The sequence below is a fragment of the Neofelis nebulosa genome, chromosome 2 (genome assembly GCF_028018385.1).
Source record: "Neofelis nebulosa isolate mNeoNeb1 chromosome 2, mNeoNeb1.pri, whole genome shotgun sequence".
NCBI lineage: Eukaryota > Metazoa > Chordata > Mammalia > Carnivora > Felidae > Neofelis > Neofelis nebulosa.
This window is the reverse complement of record NC_080783.1, coordinates 23346588-23366424: the sequence shown is the minus strand read 5'-3', so window position 1 is coordinate 23366424 and position 19837 is coordinate 23346588. Positions and strand designations below refer to the sequence as shown.

Genomic DNA, 19837 nt, shown 5'->3' with positions numbered 1-19837 from the left:
TATTTCCCTCTTTGTCTCCTCTTTCTCAAATTTCAGAGTTTTGACATTTTTTGCCCTTATTGATAATAGTCAGGTTTGTGAAATATTTGATCTCTTTTCTTTTATATTCAAACCTTCCCCATCATGCAAGGATGCAAATATTACCACACTCATGAAATTATCTGATTGGTACAGTCTCTTATGATCTTTGTCTATAAGTGTGTTTTCCTAATACCATATAAATTAACAATCATTAAGGAGATATTTTAAAAATAGAAAGTTATATTTCTAGAAATTCCTAGAAATAGAAAAAAAGTTTTACAAAAAAGTTACTTTTCAGACTAACAAGATTATAATGTTGCTGTAGACAGGCTTGTATTGCTAATGCATATTAATTTTAAGGTTCACTTCAACATATAGTTATTGATCTAGATATTAGAATAGATGAAATCTAAGTGTCCATTAATAAGAGATTGGAAAAATAAATTATGATACTTCCATGTAGTGAAACATTACACAGTTTAGAAAATTAAGGATTCACCCATATTGGCATTTGTCCTACAATATTGTTCAGTGGGGGGGAAAAGCATATTGCAGAGGAGGGAACATAGTTTAACATCATGTGTATACAAAACTTTGCTCATATGCAAATATGCATGCCATTTATTATGTATATACATACATACATACATACACACATGGAAGGTCTTGAAAATTATTCACCAAATTGTTAATGGTGGGAGGGAGTATAATGATTACTTTATACATTTCACTAAATCTTGAAATTTTGTGATAGGATTGAATTAATATTATAATAAAACTAATTTACTACAAAACAAGAAATGAAGGAAAAGAAAGAGGAGTTGAGAAATACTTAGAACTTCAAAGGAAATACTCATTCCACCCCAGTTGTTGAATTATTGTAAAAATGAAAAAAAAAAAAAAGTCTCAAATGGTATAGTGCATTCTATATGAAGTGTCCACAACTTTCATATTTAACAGTGGCAAGTGTCATTTACAAATAGAGATATTTTGAAAATTATTAAGTTGGCCCTTTTTCTTAATGTTTCTAAAGTTATTCATGTTAATTATTTGAAAAGTATATAATACTTGTCTTTATCTGAGAAGTGTTATAAATTTAAACGAATTTAATTTACTTATGTATTTTAGAATATGGAGACTTAATCTAATAATAGTAATAATAATAATAATGATAATAATAATCATCTTTGTATCAGTCCAAATGACATGCTGTTATAACTTTGTAGTTATATTTTATAATTTGAAATTTCATCCAATTCTCTAAGACAACTTCCTTGAATCTTTTGTGATTTGATTTGGGAGCAAATAAGATGTGACAATTATTATTCTTACAAGTCACTACAATCTAAAATTATTAGTCATTACGGTGCCTGGGTGGCTCAATCAGTTAAGCGTCTGACTTCAGCTCAGGCCATGATCTCATGGCTCGTAAGTTCGAGCCCTGCGTCGGGCTCTGTGCTGACACTTCAGAGCCTGGGGCCTGCTTCAGATTCTGTGTCTCCCTCTCTCCTTGCCCCTCCCTAACTTGCTCTCTCTCTCTCTCTCTCTCTCTCTCTCTCTAAAAATAAGGAAACATTAAAAAAATTAAAAAAGGATGTTAGTCATTATAATCTAAAATTGCCCAGACCTTACAAAACCTCATTGTCAATTGAGGTCAGTGCCTAGTCACTGCTCCCAGAGCCACCAGTGAGAACACTGTTTTCTGCCTACGGTGCTGTCTTTTGGCTCCGAAAGATGCAAAACAAAAAGATGGTAACTGGCAACATTGCCTTTTGGTTTCACCTTACCAGAGCCCTGTGGTTTGTAACACAGAAATGGGCAGGGATACTCTACTCTTCAACTCTTCAAGATTCTATCATGACAATGCATGTACAGCAGTTTCTTTCCCTACGACCACCTTCTAGCAGGGCTTGGAGGAAGTTTAGGCAAAAGCTGAACTGGGAAATGTGTACCTTTCTGTCTGCTACTGTTTCCTTTTCTCACTTCTTGAGTCCCTGCTTGCAGGCATGCAGCAAACATCTTCCTAAGTCTTTCCTAATGAAGGATGCTTTCCCTGAATGCAAATAAGCTTTTAAAAATGGATACCTGGTGGTATCTCAATTTTTAAAATAGAGCTAAATATCAATTTAAGCTTAGCTTCAAGTTCTGTGACATGAGACAGATTTATGTTTCCTTAACAATAATCATCAAAAATTGCTTTTACTGGAAACTTTACAAGAAACATTCTATACTAACAAATTTGTTTGTTCTTTTGCTTTCTCTCAGAATTTCAATTGCTATTTTCAAGAACCAGATAAAAATTGAAAATTTATATTCTTTTGTAGTCTTGCTACCTCCTGAAAGTCTAGTACTCCAGAAAGTAGAAGCAGCCAAATAGTACACTTTGAGTTAAAATTGCACTGGTAGTACTAATACAAAGAACAATTGTAATTTTGCCTTAATTTCCTTTTTTCACACTTAACATATGGCATTGAAACTATAAATACATTTAAAAGACATCTCTGGGGAAACTTTTTCATTTTCTAAATCTTTTGTCCTAACTATATTTCACAAGTCACTGTTCTAGTGATTTATGTGTTTGCCATATTATCTACGATGAATATGTAAAGTTACTTTGGGTAGAAAGACTACCCATTAATTTTATGGCTATATGATTCTTAGGACTAACATTTGTAAATGAATGTGATAAAGATGTTAGAGAAATAAGGACTATGTAAAACATTTTTGTTTTTTAATAAGTAAGTGAGGTCCTAAGGATAAGGCACTTGAAATGGGAGTCTAAGTGGGAGGGCCCTTATATGCCATGCCTGTAGTGTTCAGATATCTACACTGAAGGTTTTAATCCCTGGTGAGAAAGGGATTCTCACTTTGGATTATGGGGATGGTCAAATTCATGACACCCACCTAAACTTCACAGCAAATTAGCATATAAACTCAGCCCAGGGAGGAGGGCATAGCACACCACTTCGGGCCACATGGGGGTTGCAGTCTGGAACAGAATGAACTAATAGGGGCTGTGGAAGGCAGGTTTTGTAATGTCAAGAAGGTAGGGTGACCCCTGGTTCCCAAAGGTGGATGTGGTTGGCTTCTTTGAATAGACAGCAGGGAACTGAAACCCATCACTCAGGGATAGGCAGAAACTCAGGGATATAAAAGCTATCCCTTTGATAAAATTTGTTTGGCTTATTCAGGGGAGCAGACTTGGGAGGGGAGCTTGCAAGTAGGCCATTCAAGGCCTTCCTGGTTTCACCAGATTTCACGGCAGCACATAGTACCAGGCCTTAGTTTTAGGCCTTATAATACAAAGTAACACTCTGTTGTCTTCTGTTTGTGAGGAAGAAATAGCTCTCTGGTAGTTTAAAAAAAAATGATATTTTATGATAAACATGGAAATCCAAGGTCCAGAATTATAGCAAGACAGCAGGAGCCAAATTTGTATTCTGTTTTCTCAAAAAATGGTCTCTCCCTTTTTCATGGATAATCTTTCTGCTCAACTATGTGTTTCTGATGTTTGCTGTCTCTATTGACTCTTCCTCTTCCTAATAATCTTGGATGTTCCATAGAACTGCTCTCCTCCACATTGGAAATACTTGACTTTCTAGCTCTAACACCTGCTAACAACAGGCACTCTCCTTCTGTGCTTCCAGGTTCAAATTCTTGAGAGGGTATATATCTTAAAATTTTGCATTCTTGGGGCGCCTGGGTGGCGCAGTCGGTTAAGCGTCCGACTTCAGCCAGGTCACGATCTCACGGTCTGTGAGTTCGAGCCCCGCGTCAGGGTCTGGGCTGATGGCTCAGAGCCTGGAGCCTGTTTCCGATTCTGTGTCTCCCTCTCTCTCTCTGCCCCTCCCCCGTTCATGCTCTGTCTCTCTCTGTCCCAAAAAATAAAAAAAATAAACGTTGAAAAAAAAAATTTTTATAAAAAAAAAAAAAAAAAAAATTTTGCATTCTTGTAGAAGCATTGGCACCAGGCTAAGTCATGGGCTTTTGGCAAATTTATGAATAACATACTTCTGAAACAGGCATCCACTCTGATTATAGTTAGCCTTAGCTGATGTAGACATTGGGATATATGACAAAACATGGCAAACAATTGAGTAGATACTGAGGGAAAAGATTATGTAGCAAAATACCTCAAAGCATCAAATGAAGTCACCTTCTGCAGTTTTCTCTTTCAGAAAATAAAACTGTAATTTCTCATCCATCAAGTAAATTAGTGAATCACTCTGCATTTTTGCTCCTTCTCCTGCCCCCTGTCTCCTCTTCTCTAAATATGTTTTTTTTCTTAATATTTCTCTCTCCTTTTAAATTGAAAGCCATTAATTACCCTGGTCCAGACCCATTTCCTTGCAGCGTGGGTCTGTTAAAGCTGTCCTCTGTCTCCTCCAGGCTGTCTTTCTGCCATTCTTTCCTATACCCAGCCTAACTTATCCTAATGAAACACCAGTTTCAACAAATCACCTTATGTACTTCCCTGTCCCTCCTGAACTGTCCTCAAAGCAATATTGAATTCATTTTTATGTTATGTATCTGCCCTACCTCTTGACCAAAGGGGAAATGGCTGTCTAGAAAGTTCTACATCTACATAAAAGACTGGAATTACAGGGTAGGAGATCAAGATTTTAAAAGATAATAATAACCTTCAGGATTCATATGTGTTTTGTTGTATTTGTCTGCTTTTCCAAATCAGATTATAACCTCCTGGAGGATAAGAATTAAGTCTCATGGCTCTTTTTACCCCCATAACCCACTGAATCATATACACTTTTGATGATGGTGATACTGTTGCTTTCCTTACATTTGGTTATTTGATTCAACTGCTTATAAGAAATTAAGTATATCTATTATGTTTTATCTAATGGAACTTTACAGGGTAAAAATATGACATATCTTAAAGCCACAGACTGAATGATGAGTCCCAACAATGAATTCATAATCTTTTTAGTGATATTACAAAGAACTCACTTGTTGATTAGGGGGTAGACAAAACTTTTTATTATAGTGGAAACAGCTTTTGATTGAAAAAATAGGTTAAAATCATAGAATTTATATAATAATAAGGTTATTCCTGGGGAGAAAAATCACCTAATAAAATACAAGTTTGAATTAAATAAGTAACTACTACTTCACATGCAAAGTTTGCATTGGAAGAGATATATACCATTAACTATATACTTTATTGAAATCAATGAATTATTTTCGATATTTTTGCATTTTTCACATTGAAATGTATTTTATTCTTGTACCACCTTTTTTCAATTCAAAGGTGAAGACCATACATATGCAAGTCACATCTCAGCTGTAGAATTTAGAGCCTGTTAGCTTCCTTATGTCCTATTACTAATCCTATATGCATGTATACATAATTTGGTAGATATTTAACAATGTTACATTTTGAGAAACTAGGGAAATGTACTAGGAAAATTTTCATTTGAATTTTTTTCTTAAAATTTGAACAAAATATTCTTAAATACTTCTAAGTATGTAAAGATTAACATTGATTTTATAGAAAATTTTCAGAATATTCTAATTTATATGTAGGAAAGGATTCTGTATTGTTCTAACCATAACTTCTTTCATCAATTTTGTGGTTTTGTAAGTGCATAAAAAAAATTCATCCTGACTCCAGACTGACAACATTGAATTGACAGCTGATAAAAGTTGTCAGCATTGCCTATCATATTAAAACTGAGCAAAGTACAGAAATGTTTGTAAAAGCTTCAAGTTATCCTGTCAATACTGTCATTTCATTAAAGATTAATTAAGCCAAATTTGCTTGTTAATAAAGCTCAGAATATCAATCAGTTATATCACTAAAATGTGGTCCTAACTTGTATATTACATGGTGTGTATGCATATTCATAGTTAAGAAATGAGGTATTATAGGTCTTTTTTTTAAGTTTATACTAAAGGCAACCAGTGTGCAAAAGAATGTGGAAGATTTTTAATTAAAATTAGATCAGAGCATATACACAGCCAAGACTAATTTCAATATGTGACACAACTGGAAAAATAGGGGACAGTTGAAAACCAGTCCAGAATTGATTTTATACTTAACTTTCATATTGACTCACATATTAGAACAAAATTAATTTCATTTGAAGAGTGAAAATAGACGGCTTTGTATGTCCAACTTACTACAATATAATGAAAAACTTGTTAAAGTTCTACTTAAATTATACAATTAATTAATTAACCAATTGATTAATTAATTAAATTGCCAGGCCCTCATGATTCTTCTGTTGTCTTATAGCAATAGTAAAAATATCTTTTAAAGCTTCTGTGTTACCTGAAATCATTAACCGGCAACTTATTTAATTAAAAATAAGCTTATTAATTATGTAACAAATACTTATTGATATTATACTATAGTTTCTCTATTCTGCAAAGTGATAGAGATAAAATGGTAAACAAACAGAAACATTACCTGTACTCATGGATTTAACAGTTTAATGAGGGAAAATATACATATTTCAATAGTCTTACCATGCAAATTTGCAGCTCTAACAAGTGTCATGAAGGAGAGGTTTCTAAAACCATGAGTCTGTGACAGGGAGATTTGACATATTGATGGAAGTCAAGGAAGTCTTGAAGAGGTGACCCTTGAGTTTAAATCTGAAGGTTTGGTAGGAATTGTTGGTGAAAAGAATAGGAATAGGATCTGCCTAGGCAGAAGAGCTGCATGAAGGCCCATTGACAAAACAGAGTACAATAAACATAGCAACCATTAGAGGTTAACTTGTGTTCCCCCAAGAAGATATGCTGAGTCCATATCCCCAGTATCTAAGAATGTGACCTTATTTAGAAGTAGGGTCTTTGTGGATTTAACAAAGTTAAAATGAGGTTATTATAGTAAGCCCAAATCTGGTATGACTGAAGCCCTTGTAAAAAGGGGATATTTGGGACACCTGGGTGGCTCAGTTGGTTAAGATTCCAACTTCAGCTCAGGTCATGATCTCATGGTTTGAGGGTACGAGCCCCACGAGGGGCTCTGTGCTGACAGCTCAAAGTCTGAAGCTTGCTTCAGATTCTGTGTCTCCCTTTCTGTCTGCCCCTCCCCTACTTGTCTGTCTCTCTCTGTCTCTGTCTCTCTCCCTCTCTCAAAAATAAATAAACATTAAAAAAAAAAAGGATATTTGGACACAGGCATGTGCAGAGGGAAGACTGTGTGAAAAGGCACAGACAGAACGTACCCTTTAAGTAAGGGAATGCCTGAGGCTACCAGAAGCTTGGACAGAATCCTGCAGCACATCCTTTTCTGGTATTTCAGGGAGAGCATGGCCCTGCCAACACCTTGACTTTGGACTTCTGGACTCCAGAACTGTAAGACAACAAATTCATCAAGCGTGTAATACTTTGTTACAGCAGCCTTAGGAAGCTAATATGAGGGCTGAAAGCCGGTTAGGCAGATGAAAGGGGAGAATAAGAGGAAATCATTCTGAAGAGAAGATGGGGCTGTAGATAAGGACAAGATCATGGTGAGTCCTGAGGCCATTTTTGGTAGTTTTGTTTTTATTCACAGAGCAAAAGATTTAAGCAGTACAAAAAAGAGATGATAGCAGCTTAGACAAGAGTAGTGATAATGACTATGAAGAGATGTCAGTGGGAATAAGGAAGGGGACTTAAAATTATAAATAAACTACAAAAAAGCAAGCTTACTCAAGGACATTACTCCAAAAGTTTTCTCCTCCCTTTTACCAATAATTTTTCAAACTATATTGGGTCGTTTTCTTTAGCATCAAAGCATACTGCTTCTTCCATCTATTTCTTTTTTGGTTGTTGGCAACAGATTAATTGAGATATAGTTGATAAATAATGTACATATTAAAAATGTAAAATTTAATAATTTGGACTGATTTACCATGAAACTAATACCATGATGAAAATAATGAACATATATCCAAGCCCAAAAGTTTTCTGGTGCCCCAGTATAAAGACACCCTTTATCTCTGGTAATATTCCTTTCTCTGAAATCTATTTTGTCTAATATTAATATACCCACTCCAGTTTTCTTTTGCTTATTGTTAACATGCATCATTTTTTGTTGTTTTGTTTTTCACTTATTTGTATCTTTGCATTAAAGTGTGTTCCTTGGAGCACCTGAATGACTCAGTCATTTGAGCATCTGACTCATGATCTTGGCTCAGGTTATGATCTCAGTGTTGTGAGACTGAGCCCCACGTTGGGTTCTACACTGAGTGTGGATCCTGCTTAAGATTTTCTCTCTCTTCCTCCCTCTCTCTCTTTTTATCTCTTTCTCCTTCCCCCACTTGCATGTGCATGCATGCACACTTTGTCAAATATAAATAAATAAATAAATAAATAAATAAATAAGTGGGTTCCTTGCAGAGAGCAAATCATTGGGATTTGCTTTCTTATCTAATCAGATAATATTTGCCTTTTAATTGGGAATATTGAGTTTATTTATGTTTAGTTTGATTATTGGCATAGTTAAATATTAGTCAACTCTTTGCTACTTGCCTTATGTTTGTCTCCTTTGTTCTTTGCATTTTTCTCCCTTTCTTTGCCTTCTTTGGGACTGAGCATTTTTATTATTCCACTTCATGTATATTGCTGGTTTATTAGCTATTATTCTTTAGTTATTTTAGTGATTGTTTTTACCTTGAAGTAATATTAAGTGATGTACCACTTCACATACACTTGTTAAGTATAAGCTTGTAAGTAGCCTGTAAGAATATGTCTTACATTTCTCTTCTCCTAACCTTTCTGTTACTATTGCTATGCTTAGTATTTTACACATGTCAAAAAACTCACATAAGTTATCTTTGCAATATGTTTAAATACTAAGTTCTGGATTGATTTTGACTGATATGTTTTTCTCTTCATTATGGTTCAGATTTTCTTACTTCTTTGCATATCTGGTAATTTTTTATTGTATGCCAGGCATTGTGATTTTTACCTTTGGGTGCTAGATATTTTTGTGATCCTATAAACATTCTTTAGCTTTATTCTGGGAAATGGTTAAGTTACTTTAACATAGTTTGATTCTTTTGGGTCCTATTTTTAAACTTAGGTAGAAACAGAACAGTATTTAGTTCTGGGCTTTTGTTCCACAGGTAAGATCTTTCTGAGTATTCTACTCAACTATCCCCATGAATTAAGAAGTTTCCTTGTCTGAAAAACACTTAACTATTCCCAGCCCTGTGTGAGCTCTGAATATTGTTTCTTCTAATTCCTTCAGGTGGTTATTCTCATAGCCTTGGGTTGTTTCCACACAACATGCACTCATCAGTGTACCTAGCTGTTAACTCAAGGAGAACTGTGTGCACACTTCTGGAGTTTTCTTGCTGATGTTCTCTTCACTATGCTAACCTACAGAGCCTAGCTACCTTGGCCTCTTCAGACTCCTAGCTGTGTCTTCTACTGGAAAGATCGCTCATACTTATATAACTTATTTTTTCCTTTAAACCTTTTCCAATCCAGCTTCACTCCTTCTGAACTTCTTATCAAGTCACCAATGACCATCACTGTGCTAAAACTTGTGGTAGATTTGCTCTGAGTGATCTGGCCCCCATAATGTTTAACCTCATCTTTTACTAATTTTCCCTTCACTCAGTCAATTATAGCTCTTTTTAATTCCTTAAACCTGGTATGCACAGTTTTGCCTTAGAGCATTTACACTGGCTCTTCCATCTGCTTAAAGGATCTTTGTTCAGATATCTGCCTACCTAACTCACTCCTCTTTTTTAACACTTACATTTTCAGCAAGCCTGATCATCTTACTTAAAATTGCAACCACTTCTTATGAGAACCAGTATCTAAAGATGATCCTCAATTACCTTTGTGTAGCCTCTCCACCTTGAATCTGTGACTCATTTCTAATTAATAGAATATATCAGATGAGACAATCTAGAACTTCTGAGGCTGAGTCAGAGGAAGCTTTGCAGGTTCTCTTTTGGTTTCTTGAAATACTAACTCTCAAGATTGTCACTGAGAGATCACTCTCTCTCAGAATCCAGCCTCCATGTTGTGATGCCAGATCACATGGAAAGGTCACCTATAGCTCTTTGGTAAGTAACCTTAGCTGACTTTAGTTGCTGGCCATGTGAGTGAGCCATCTTGGACCTCTAGCCCAAACAAAATCCCTGACTAATATCTTTCTGCAATCACATGAGAAATCCAAGCAGAACCAAATGAACCCAGTTAAAACACCATACTATAGAAAGGTAATAATAAATTGTTTTAAACCACTAGGTTTTGGAGTAGTTTGTAGTCAAGACTGACTGAAAACTCTTTTGCCTATTTAATTTGAAATCCCCTTCTCTACTTTTCCTTTTTCCTCAGAGCAATTATTATTCTTTAAAAGATTGTATGATTTACCAATTTATTATGTTTAGTGTTCACTTTAGACTGGCTATCCCCACCTAATTAAAACTCTAAAAGGATAGCAATCTGCTTTTTTCCATAATATATGTCAGTTATCCAGAACAGTATGCCTGGTGTACAGTAGGTAGGGATCAATAAATGTCTGTAGAAAGCATGAATGAATAAGGTAGTATTCCATCATAAAAAAAGTTAAACAAAAATCTTTCTAGAGATAATCACAAACTCACCTTAAATGCTAAAATAATATATCAATGGACATCACAGAATGTCTTCTAAATTAGGGACTTATAAATAGTGAACTGAAAGGTAACTGTTAGGAAAAATAGAAACTACTTGAAATGATTTTCAAATATTAGAACATTGTCAGACTCTTGGTAGTGATTTTATATTAATATAAAATTTTGTACCATCGTCATGAACAAAAGACCTAAATATTTTTATTCAAAAGTGACAAAACAAAATTGAAATTGAAAAGGATATAGCCACAATTTTTTAACAGAAGGCTTTGTTGCGGTACCTTTTTTGAGTGATTAAAAAGTTAACATAGTTTGAGTTATACATGTTTATTGACATCAGTTTGGCATTATTTAATGGAATGCCTGCTGGAGATGGACTTGCATCTGTGCTCAAAATACATAAAATATATTTTAAAAAAAGAAAAAGGAGAGACATTGATTTATTATGTTTGGTGTGCAAACACAGCTCAAATTGCTTTTTGTGAAAGAGTGATGTCTTACTGTTTCTTTTAAGACATTTTATCTTGAAAACTATATTTCAATACTTAGTTAAGTAAGTGATATGAAGAATGGCTATGAGTTTTTAAGGAAAAAAATACTTTTTAAGAGTGTTCACTGAAGACTTTTTTAAACTATAGGGTCTGAATTTTAAAATCATTTAGGTAGATTTATTTTTGAATATATAATGAATCTTGACATCATTGTAAAAGGATCATCAGTATTTGACTTCTAATTCAGATAATAACATACACTCTTAAGCAAACTATAACAAAGAAAAATGCCAAACATGCTTCTATAAGCTTGGAATATATGTAAATTTTATATTAATCCTCTTTGACTCCTTCTCAACTTGAACATCTTACAAGTCTGATTGGGCAATTTATCAATTCTCATGCTCAATGAATTTAGTCATTGGGCACATGCAACTTAAAGCAATGAGGCATAACTGTTGAGGGTGTATAGAAATGTCAGTTTGGATGGATAGCACAGAATCAGCATACAGATTTAGATGTCATAACGTGAAAAAAGGGCAAAGGTTAAAATCTAGCTTATATTTGGAGCGAAACTGAAGCTCTATGGCAACACACTGAAACTCAAGTTTTACATGTTTGCTTTATGGGCAGGAACATATCCATTTATTTATCTTTGCACCATACAATCTGCACATTAAAGGGAAAAAAAGAACAACAACACAAAACAATGGCATTAAACAAGAATACATGACGTTGTTTGCTAAATAATTTAGCGTTATTTTAAAGTGCTAACAGATTCTAATCTAACATTACCCTTATCCTATATTCTTTTCCTTATAGAATGGAGTATCATGACAACTAGGTATTAAGTGAAGTCAATAAAATGACAAGTTGCCACTGTGACAATGATTTATATACAGAGTGACTTGACATTATATAGTTTTTGGTGGCAGACCATATCTTTAGTGTGATGCTAAATAGTTGCTTTTGTAGTTTTAATTCAAAGAAACCAAATGCACAGGGCCTGAGAGAGGGTGAAAATGAGTGAAGTGGATATAACGGGGATTTGTAAGTCCTACCTAAACGGACAGCCACCACTCACCTCTACTAGATAGTTGCCATGCTAGAATGTGGGCCCAGGAATGCCAGGTATTTTATTCATGAAATAAAAGTTAGAAATAAGGATTTATCATTTCAAATCACCTACTGATAAGTACTGAAATTTACTTCATTCTTTTGTGCTGTATGCAAGGCAAAACAAACAAACAAACAAACAAAAAACCGAACACACACAAGTATCTGCATAGTAAAATTGGTCCACAGTTTACTAGTTGGAGGTTAAGCTCTTACACTAACTTTTTCCAAAACATGACCACTATGAGAAACTCTGTAAACTTTCTTCACTTTCCCCATCTACCAAATTATCTGCACTAGCAAGGTAGCAAAGAAAAAAGTGCTGTATTTCTATCTTAGGCTATTTCCTTCAACTACGCTCAGTGTACCAGCTGCCAAAGCCTCCCCATTTTTCATTCTTTCATTTTATATCTATTTATTATTGGCTTTGTACCTGGTATTGTTTTAGGTTCTTGGGTCATGGCAATGAATAACATATCTTAATACCCTATTCTCAGAAAGCTTATATTCTATAGGAGGAGATGATCAGTTGATAGGAAAATATGATTAGTTTCATTTAGTAATTAATGCTTCGAAGAGTATTAAGACAAGGTCATCTATTAGATAATGGGTACCTGAGGGGGTCCTTTTATTTTTATTTTTAAACATTTTTTATTTAAATCCAGTTGGTTAACAAACCATATAATATTAGTTTCAGGTGTACAATGCAGTGTTCAACACCTTCCACCCAAAACCCAGTGTTCATCACAACAAGTGCACTCCTTCATCCCCATCACCCACTTAACCCATCCCCCTACTCACCTACCTGCTGGCAACCATCAGTTTGTTCTCTACAGTCAAGAGTCTGCTTCTTGGTTTGTCTCTCTCTTGCTTTTTTTCCCCCTTTGCTCATATTTTCTGTTTCTTAAATTCCACGTATGAATGAAATCATATGGTATTTGTCTTCCTCTAAATTATTTTGCTTAGCACAATATGCTCTAGCTCCATCCATGTCATTGCAAATGGCAAGATTTAATATTTAGAAAAATGTTTATTTATTTGAGAGAGAAAAAGAGAGAGCGCACATGAGCTAGGGAGGGACAGAGGGAGAAAAGAGAGAGACTCCCAAGCAGACTCTGTGCTTTCAGTGAAGAGCCTGACATGGGCTGGATCCCACACACAGTGAGATCATGACCTGAGCCGAAATCAAGAGTCGGATGCTTAACTGACTGAGCTAGCCAGGTGCCCTTCATTCTTTTTAAAGATAAAGTTGCAATCAGAGTTAAGTTTTCGGTATGCTAAATCTGAGATGCTTATTAGACCTGCATGTGGAGGCATTTAATTGGCAGTTGGAAATATGAGTTGCAAGTTCAGAAGAGAGGTCAACACTGGCCATTAATATTTTAGAGCCAATAGCATTTGGGCTGTAAAGCCATGGGACCAGGTGAAATAATTTAAGGAGAAATTATAGAGAGGAAAAAAAGGGAAAAATTCAGGACATACGAGAGCACTCCAATATTTAGATAAAAGAAGAAGTTAGATAATAGAAGAATCAATGAAAGGAACTGAGAAATGCCTAGCGAGATAGTAGAAATGGCAAGAAAGAGTGATGTGACAGAAACCAAGAAAAAATAGTTCAAGAAGAAGTGAATGGCCAACTGTTTAGCTGAGAGATCCAGTAAAATTAAAACAGTAAATAGCTATTGAAGTTAGCATTGCAGCAAGGGGCCATTTGTTACAAGAGCTATGTCAGTTGAATGATGGAGTCATAGAGGGAGAGACTGACTCTGATTGCAACTTTATCTTAAAAGTATTCTTTTATTTTCCTCAATTCAGTGAATGATACCACAAAATTACTCAAGTGGAAAGGAAAAAATCAGAACTAGAAATTATTCTTTTTCCTTTCTTTTACTTACTTCCTGTATCAAATGGATCAACAAGTGTTTTTGGTTCTATCTTCTAAACATATCCTTAATCTGCCAATCATTATTTTCCTTTCTCTGTGAAGCAGAAAAGACAGACAACAGACAGCTCTCCTAATAAGCTTATTGTGAAGGGGAACCAAGATGAGGAATAATAGCTGCAAAGAAGTATGCTTAGAAAAGCTGGTTTTCTAAAGTAAGAAGATTCTAGAATATGTATGCTGCTAGGATTTGAGTTGGTATAGATGATGCAGGAGAGCAGAGAATTGCAGGAGCCAAGTTCATGAGAAGTGAGTGGCAGTGGGAGCAAGACACAAATAGAGATGTTTGATATGAACAGGGACATTTCATTTATTGCAAGAAAAAAAAAACTAGAAAAGGGTGGATACAAGTCTAGTTACAGGTAGGTAGGTACATTTTGTAATGAAAATGGGGAAGCTTTATACTGAATCTATTTTATCAGGGTCATTGAGAGGAGACAATAAGTGGAAAAGGGATGAGGTTAGAGGAGGTAAGGGCATCACTGGACAAAGAAGTATTCTTGAAATACTCATTTTGGATAGTGTCAGACTAAGTATCCAGTGTAGTGGGGTTGTGGAGCATTAAAGAATGCCATTTTCCATTTATGGTCGTATATTTACAGTGAGTCAAGAGAGCATTATTGTACATTATAAGGTTTGCACCACGTGGTAGGCTGAATGATGGTCCTCCCAGATATCTAGGTTCTAATCTCTGGAGCCTATGAATGTTACCTTATATGAAAAGAGGAACTTTGTAGATGTGATTACATTAAGGATCTTGTTATAGATTATTTTGGATTTACTCAATCTGACCTAAATGTAATCACATTATTAACATTACAATGATCTTATCAGAGGGAGGCAGAAGGAGATTTTATCAAAAAAAAAAGAGGAGAAAGTGATATGATGAGAATAAATTTATCTTATTTTATGCCATTAGGTTTGTGGTCCTTTGTTATAGCAGCAATAAGAAACTAATACTGCCATACTATGAAGGCAGAGAAGATGATACAAAACTGAAATGGAAATAAAAGCCTAAGGATGCCTCTGGCTTTGTTTTTTATTTGGTCTCATGACTCCATTTTGAAGATAAGGAGAATGCTGTTCAGGAAGAAGCCTGCCCACAGCCCCACTGAGCAGTACAATAGGACTCTGGGCAGACTCTAAGCTCTCTGGCCACCCCCAAAGACAAGACACCAGAAAAAGTGGGATTGAAGTACACTGAAGCAGAATGTCAAGATTCTATTTTACACTTGAAGAAGGAACGTGAAGAAGTAATTGAAAATCTACAGGCTTAGTTTGAACTTCAGGCATTTGATATCCAGGGTGAGCATAGAGTGGTTTCTCATGAAAATCTCATGGGGCGCCTGGGTGGCTCAGTCGGTTAAGTGTCTGAATTCAGCTCAGGTCATGGTCTCACGCTTCGTGAGTTTGAGCCTTGCATCAGGCTCTGTGCTGACAGCTCAGAGCCTGGAGCCTGCTTCGGATTCTGTGTGTCTCTCTCTCTACTCCTCTCCTGCTCATGCTCTGTTTCTCTCTCTCAAAAACAAATAAACATTAAAAAAAATCTCAAACACAAGAAACAACACTGATGGGGAAGAGGATGTGAAGAGATGAGAGATGCTTGTATTTCCATTGACCATGACCGTTCTCCAAAGACCTACAAAAAATGTGTGCATCCAGACAGAGACTTTCTTCAAACCCTGTGAATTTGAGGGGAAGATAACCAGACAATACCTAAAAAGCTGAATGTCTCATCTTTAAGCCAACGGTCTCCCCCAAATGACAACAAAGACTTCCAGATACCATTTCAGTCTGTGGAAGGCATCTCACTGAGTCAGCAAAAGGCATCACCTCCCCCTCCCACACCACCCCTACCAACAGCCATCCTTCCCTTCCCCCTCTTCTTCTCCTACCTGGATGTGGACCTCTGCCACCAATACCTCCACTACCACCTGTGAGAGCTGGACCACCACCACCTCCACCACCTCCTCTACCTCCAAGTGCTGGTCTTCCTCCACCTCCTCCTCTGTCACCACTTCCCAACTCCCCTGCCCTACCCAACAGTGAGGGTACTTCTTCCTGCTCCAACACCCCCAGGACTTAAACTCCCATCTCCTCCTGAACTCTTCAGAATTGGTCCTTCTTCCAGTCAATGTCTTTGAAAGTCAGTCATTGAGCCAAGTTGTCCTGTGAAGCCTTTGTACTGGGTTAGAATACAAATAAATGATAAAAGCCCAAATACTACACCCACCTTATGGGATTCCTTAAAAAAACCTGATATTTACGATAATAGTGAATTTGAGTATTTATTCTCCAAAGACACAACTCAACAGAAGAAAAAACTTCTATCAGAGACCTATGAGAAAAAGAGCAAGGCCAAATTAAAAAAAAAAAATCAAGTTATTGGATGGAAAATGATCTCAAACTATGGGAATCTTGATATCTAGTTTACATTTAGAAATGAAGAATTGCATTTAGAATTGCATTTTAAATGTGGATGACTCTGTGGTTAATCTGGAGACCCTGACTGTCTTATATAAAAATAGAGCCCAAGAGGATAAATTGATTAAAATAAGAGAGTCACACGAGACATCCAAAGAAGAAGAATTGAAGTTGCTGGATAAACCTGAGCAGTAAGGACAATTGAACACTTTTCTGTTAAGCCAAAAGGAGACGAGCGATCTCTGTTTTCTTGCCTCCCAGCTCTGAATAATTGCACCTAAATTGTGCAGTGAGCTAAGTCATAACACCATCATCCCCGTGATCTACTGCATGCAGCAGAATGACCTGACTGCCGGGAAAAGCAGCCAGGAAATTTGTGCTGCTGGATATAATATGTCTTAGCCCCTGTCCCCATCCCTAATGATTCCCCTTTCTCATTCTAGCAACTTGTTAATTCCTCCTAGACTAAATATTATGGCCAAAAGGGTAACTGAGGAAGGAAGCAGTCATTCATTGCTCTAAGGTTCCACTGATGCAGTTAAAAAGACGATGTCAGAGTCACATATTTCAATTGATTTTTCTAAATGTTGTATCCAGTAATTGTAGCCTGAATGCACCAGATTTCTCCCAAATCTCTCCATCTATTATACCCACATTACATGTGACCTTTTCATCCTCTTTGTATATGCTTGTTTTTCTCTCCAGTCGCTATCTATAGTTGTTTGTTCTATGGTTTGGGTTGTTGTTTCACAGCCTTTGAAAACCTAGAACTCTAATGAGTAAATAAGTAACCCTTGGCTTGGTGGGGGCTCTTGGGGTCTGGAAACCACAGGTAAGTGTATGGGGCTCTGCAGCCCCTGGGCCATGCCATCCATCTTTTCACAGTCCAGGACTGAGAATGTGGAATGGGTCCAGAATAGACAGAGGGATCCTTTGCCTATTATTACCTTGAGTGCTTCTGTCCACTTGAGGCCACTTTTCTCAGCCTGGAGATGGGGCAAGGGATAGAAAACAAAGAATAAACTAAGCAGTTAGGTTTAGGATAACAAGTAAGCCCTAGAGACATCTAAGTTGCTATGACTACCTTGAAACTTTTATGCCTTGCCCTTAGGCCCACTAGAATGCCTCACTCCCCTTGGATGCCTGGGCATTCAGGTCCAAAAAAACATCTCTAAATGACTGGGTAGGGGATTTCTAGGTTTATCCAGTTATTGATAAGCCTTCATGATAATTTGGGGAACCTTAGATGAATTGTTCTCACATGCAGCATAGGCCAGGAACCACTCTCCACCTTCTGCTCCAAATTAGTTCATGAAGCCTAGGAATATTTGAATCACTGCAAATTGGGTTATAATATAATATAATATAATATAATCCCCACTAAGAAAAAAAAAAGAAACCAATATACTCCATTAATTAGTTAATTAATTAGTCTTCCTTTGTATCTTTAGTGTCTCCCTTATACCAGGTTATTTCCTATTAGTATGTAAAAAACATATTTATAAGTCTTCTTTAAAAAATAACAATAAATGATAACAAACAATTTTTTAGCTTCACATGCTCAGTTTTAGCTACCAATCTGTTTGATAGAGTCCTTTTTACAACTAAAGGCTTTTATTTTTATCTTCTCTTCCCCAACTTTAATTTGTTCCTGAATCTTCTGCCAACAGTCTTCAACTTTTTACTCTAATAAATTGCTCTCAGTTTTCAGCAACATGCTTTTCTTGCTAATTCCAGTGTACCCTGTTCACTTGATTTGTCTCACCTTTTGGTTCGTCAATTGACTTCCCCATTCTGGTGATAGATATTCTCTTTTCTTGGGTTCTACAATACCACCTTTTTTTTTTTTTAGTTACTATTTTTCCCTTTTTGTTTATTCTTTATTCTTTTTCATGGGCTACACTTCTAAATTTTTGTCCCTAGTGTCCTTAGCACAGCTCTATTTTCTTCTTATTCTGTACTCTCTCCTTGAGTAATCTTAGTTTCTTCCAGAACTTTCATTACAATCTATATACTGATCACTCTACATTTTCTATCTAACATTCAGAGTACTCCGCTGGTCAAATATACTCTGTTCCTTTACACCTTACTGTCACACTGAGATGCCCTGAGTTGGAGTGACAGCCTTGGTTGTCCCACTGCACAGCACATTCACACTAGATTGTGATGATTCAATTCAGAGCTGAACTGAATTTGAGTCTGACTTTGCTCCTTTCTGATCTGCAATAGCTTGGGCAAATGATTTGCCATCTTAGGCTGTAAAATAGTAAAACTCCTGTAAACAGTGATGATTACATGAAATAATGCACACCAAGTATAAGGCATGGTACCTGGCACATGGTAGGGGATTAATCAATGTTAGCAATTATTAGTACTGCTAGTTTTCTCCTTTTCTTCTCTAAGTAATGCCTCTGCTGGTAACTACTACCATGGCACTTGTGTTTTGTAGCACTGTTGTGTGGTAGTTGCTCATCTCTTCCACTTCGGACGTTCACAGCCCACCACTGCCATCACTTTCCTTGTCACTACCACACTCTTATTTTTCAGAGAGTGTTCTTGCTGTCATTCTCCTCCTCTTTTTTCCTTCATCAGTGAATTTGCAAATCTCAACAGTTTAGACCACTCTTTAAGACATCTTCCTCATTGCCAGGTTCTGCTCCTTAGTTTTCATAGTTGATATTTCTCATTATTATTTATAAGAAAATTGGAAAAGGAATGATCAAGAGCAGGCCTGCAGGCTACCCTTAACTGAGGACAGCCTGGCAATGAAATTTTCTGAAAATATGGTAGTGATGGTCCACCAGCAAACACTAATGGTATCTGCTATTGGGAGAGTCCTTATCAATGGACTGCCCTAGCAAAATGTGTAGGATGCTTATGGGAAACACACCTAGAATCTATGAATTTATGTGGCATGGCCCCCTGGAGATGCCATGTATACTATGGCACACTCCTAATATAAAATAGAGATGTTTCATGCTAAAATACCGCCCTTTTGGGTAAGTCAAATGACCGTACAAATCTCTTAGAAGCTTCATTTGTTCATATGGGCCAGTGTGTCCTGAATGGTAAGAAAGGCCTGGGAAGTTGTGTTAGTCATTGTGCATATTTCCCTGCTTTGCCTATGCTGTTTGATTACATGTATGCTTGAAATCATTAGTAAAGCTTGTTACTAGGTAAATTTATGATTCGTGTGAATCTAATTTGACACTCAAATCTGTGTGTTTTCTCAATAAATATGGTGGCATTTGAGATGATTG

At 36.2% G+C, this 19837-nt stretch overlaps 1 protein-coding gene and 1 pseudogene across 2 annotated transcripts in view; one reads left to right on the top strand and one right to left on the bottom strand.

Moving 5' to 3' along the window:
* LOC131493708 (dnaJ homolog subfamily A member 1-like) overlaps positions 1 to 18370 on the bottom strand; it is an 89411-nt pseudogene extending 71041 nt beyond the window's left edge.
* The window catches only part of SPAG16 (sperm associated antigen 16), a 1005541-nt gene that overhangs the window by 348211 nt on the left and 637493 nt on the right, over positions 1 to 19837 (top strand). The gene's annotated exons all lie outside the window — the stretch shown is intronic.